This window comes from Mus caroli, chromosome X (genome assembly GCF_900094665.2).
Source record: "Mus caroli chromosome X, CAROLI_EIJ_v1.1, whole genome shotgun sequence".
NCBI lineage: Eukaryota > Metazoa > Chordata > Mammalia > Rodentia > Muridae > Mus > Mus caroli.
The window spans coordinates 97902986-97906951 of NC_034589.1; the positions used below are offsets into that span (position 1 = coordinate 97902986).

A 3966-nucleotide genomic window follows, 5' to 3' on the forward strand; every position below is an offset into this window, starting at 1 on the left:
GTGGCAAATTTGTGGAACACTGTGACATCCTTTTGAAGATGCACCAGAATAAAGACTCAAGAGAAGAATTGAAAAAACTGGGGATTGGCTCTTTCCTGATAAATGAGAAAAAGACCAAGACATGAAGTGAAGGTTTAGGGTTATCCAAGAGCCAAGTATTTTCCTTTAGAGTTGCTGTCAGAAAAGCCTCATAGTATCACTCAGAGAACGGAAGCCCCCTTGGGTATCACTCTATCCTGGGACATCTAGTCCCATCAGGACTAGGCACATCCTCTTCTACTGTCCAGGTAGTCCTGGTAGGGCAAGGGGATCCAATGGCGTGCAAGAGTCTGAGATAGCCCCTACTGCAGTTGTTAGCACACCCACATGACGACCAAGCTGGACATCTGCTACAAATGTGTAAAGGGGACCTAGGTCCAGACCGTGCATGTATACTCACTGGTTGGTGGTTCAGTCTCTGTGAGCCCTCATTCTTTTCAGAGGATTAAAAAAAAAAAACAAAAAACTTTTATTGATTCTTTGTGAGTTTCACATTACACACCCCAATCCTACTCATCTCCCCATTTCTCTGTATTCACCCTTTGCCTTTGCAAACCCCCCTCAACAAATAACACACACACACACACACACACACACACACACACACTAAACAAAACAAAACATAGAAAACATTTTGGAAGCTGTCGTGTGTCAGTGTGTCCCTCAGCAAACCCCTCTGTCCTCACATCTTCACTTGTATATGTTCATTGCAATGAATCATTGGTCTGGTTCAAAATCTCTGGTGGTGTAGTCCAGGTGAACCGGCCCTGAGGGCGTGAGTGTGGGAGAACTGACCCTGACACGATGCTCTATAGTGGCGCAGCATGGACAACTGATGATGTCCATGTTGATTGGGGTGAGCCAACTCAAAGCTCCGGATCTGGGTCTGGGTGGTAGCTGAGCCCGTCAGTCTTCCCGCTCTCCCTTACCTACACCACCAAGGCAAGCTCTCCAGCATTGCTCTGCCCATGTCACCCAATGTCATCATTGGTAGGAGGCAGGGTCAGCTCTCCTACTCTCATGCTCTCAGGTCATCTTTCCCTGCACCCACGCCTCCAGAGCCAGCTCTACTGTGCTGCCCAGTCGAGGCATGAGGCCCATTCTCTGAAGTGCTTTAGCCTGTGAGCGGCTGGACCAGCTCTTCCGCTCTCACACTCTTGGGCTTGGCTCACCTATGCCTTTGCCTTCAGAGCCAACTCCACTGTCTTACCCAAGAGAGCTGCAGGGCCTGCTCTCCTGGGTGCTACAGTTGGTGAAGGGGCAGGGCCAGCTTTCCTGCTTTCATGATCCTGGAGCCAGCTTCCCCCCCCCCCCAAACTGCTGACTGCCAGAGGTGGTGAGGGCCGAGGTGTGTGTGTGTGTTAGGACATCACCTCTGTGCTTGCGCCACCTCAGGGTAGACTGTCCAGGTTAGCTTTCCTACACTCATGCCCTCAGGGGTGGCTCACATGTGCCCACAATACCAGGGCTAGCTCCCGAGTGCTGTTACCAGTGGGTGGTGGGGCCAGCGGCACCACTGAGATTCAGGACCAGTTCTGCATAGCCCTTGGACATCTATGTGGTCCCAGATGGCTGCCCAGACAAGGGGCATCCCCATGGTCTCTAGTAGTATTATGAGCCATGGACATCAAACCTGCCAGTGCAGCAGCTTGGGCTGGGACTTACTGCACCATGACCTCAGGTAGTGGGGCTGGCTACTCACAGCAGGCAATTCCTCTCCTCCCTCCTGCCTCCCTTCAAAATGCTCAAACTATTTCGCTTCTCTTTCTCTCCCATCTGTCTACCACATACTTGCACATTGCAGTGGTTTCCAGTGCAGGAGGGCTACATGGATGGCTAGCCTCTGGGTGACATCCTCTGTCCATACTGAGGGGTATGGGGTTAAGTCGGCCTCTAGGTGTCTAGAGTCAAGGTGTGACATGGCAGTGGGTGGGTCTGTGGATATCTTCTGTCTGTCACCTCTGTGGCAGAGGGCAGGTCTCTCGGCATCTTTCCCTGCCTGCCCCTAGAGGCATGGTAGGGTGCAGAGGATTTTTAAGTTTTTTTTTTTTTTTATAGAGGGTCTCTTTGTGTAGCTCAAACTGACCAGGAACTCAGTTTGTAGCCCATTTTAACCTTGCACTCGCAGTAATCGCTTGTCTCAGTCTCCTATGTGCTGGAATTACAGGCACCAGATACCACACCTGCCTTGAATTTGGTCTTTGAACAACATTTAAAACTATGGGAATTCATGGAGATATACTAAGTACATTTCACACTGGAGATGGACATAAACTTTTGGGGGTGGGCTGGGTAGAAGGATATGATTTAAAATTATGTCAAATTGTGCCAAGTTGCCAAAATATAGACTTGTGGTGGTTAATCATTATCAACTCAAATAGGTTTAGAACCCCATCTCATTTAGGAGATGATGAGGAACCCCTCTAGCTGTGTCTGTGAAGGTTTTTCTGTAGAGAATAAACCAATGGGGAAAAACTCACCTGATTGTGAGTGTACTGTTGCTTTTTGACAATGGAAGGTTTTTGTGTATGCACAGTTACAGCCAAATGGGCCAGATAACACTGAGTTCATGATGAGCAACTTATGTTACAGGTCACCTCAGTGGCCCATGGCTAAGTGTTAGAGTCTCTAGTAAGATCTAAATAACCTTTTTAAACCAGTTCATTGCTGAGCATACTGATTTATACCTGTAATCTCAGTAGTTGGGCAGCTGAAGTAAAAAACTGTTGCTAGTTCAAGGCTAGCCTGGGCTTCATAACAAGTTTTAGTAGGCTGGATTGAGACTGACCAAACCCAACCAACCAACCAACCAAACATCAAAACCAACGAACCACCCAAACAACAACAACAACAACAACAACAACAAAAAACAATAAAAAAAGATAAAGCTGTTTATGAGCCAGGCTTGGTGGCACGGTCCTTTAATTCCAGCTACTTGGGAATCAGAATCAGGAGGATTACAAGTTCAAGGCCTTCTGGTTGCTACAGAGCAAGTACAAAACCAGCCTAGGAAACTTGGTGAGACCCTAACTCAAAAAGTGAAAACACGGCTGGGGCTATAGCTCCAGTGTTTTGCTGAGCATATGCAGGGCCCTGGCTGCTTATCAAAAGGAAAGTAGTTCTCCATAGCTGGTGGAAGTAATGTTCTGAAGTCCTTAGGTCCTTCACTGTCACTCACCTGCAGGGGTTTGACAAAAGCTCTGTGGTAATCACTGTTTGTCAGTATGGCCAACACTTTCAAAGGAGGACAGGTTTATTTTGGCTCAAAGTTGTAGAAGTCCATGGTACTTTTGGATCCCAAGCAAGGCATAGCTTCAGAGTAGAGGTACATGTGAGGAGCACAGCTGCATATCTCATGGTGGCAAGGAAGCAGGTAGAGAGGGACAATATACATTCCTCAAGGACATGTTTTCAGTAACCTACTTCCTCCAGTTAGGCCTCTCTTCCTAAACCTTCTGTCATCTTCTAATAATACCATCAAGTTATGACTCCATTAGTGGGTTATTCCACTGATTACATCAGAGCCACCTCTAGACCCTCAATGGCTGATGTCCATTCATCTCATAAGACAAGATGGATTTAGACCATTTCCAAAATTGCCCAAAGTTTCGCAACTCACAACTCCGACCCTGTTCAGAAGTTCAAGTTCAAAGTTCTTCTGAGACTCATGTCAAAACCTTAGCTGTGAGCCCCTATACAATTGGAAAGAAAAATTTTGTATTTCCAATGGATTCAACTGCCTCTGAAATGCTAGAGGCTGCTAGGCTTCTAGAGGTAAATCTGGAGGCAAGACATGCATCCTCATCATCAAGCTGTGCTACTTGGTCAAGAATGAAAGGATCAAGTTTCCTGGAGGAAACCTACCTGTTCTCCCTGCTCATTAAGGAATCTGAGAGTATTGGCTTTTTCTTTTTTTTTTTTTTTTTT

The 3966-nt window shown here is 46.9% G+C and overlaps 1 pseudogene; it reads left to right on the forward strand.

Annotated features, from left to right (window-relative positions):
* The first annotated feature begins 366 nt into the window (after positions 1-366).
* LOC110286323 overlaps positions 367-3966 on the forward strand; it is a 5997-nt pseudogene continuing 2397 nt past the window's right edge.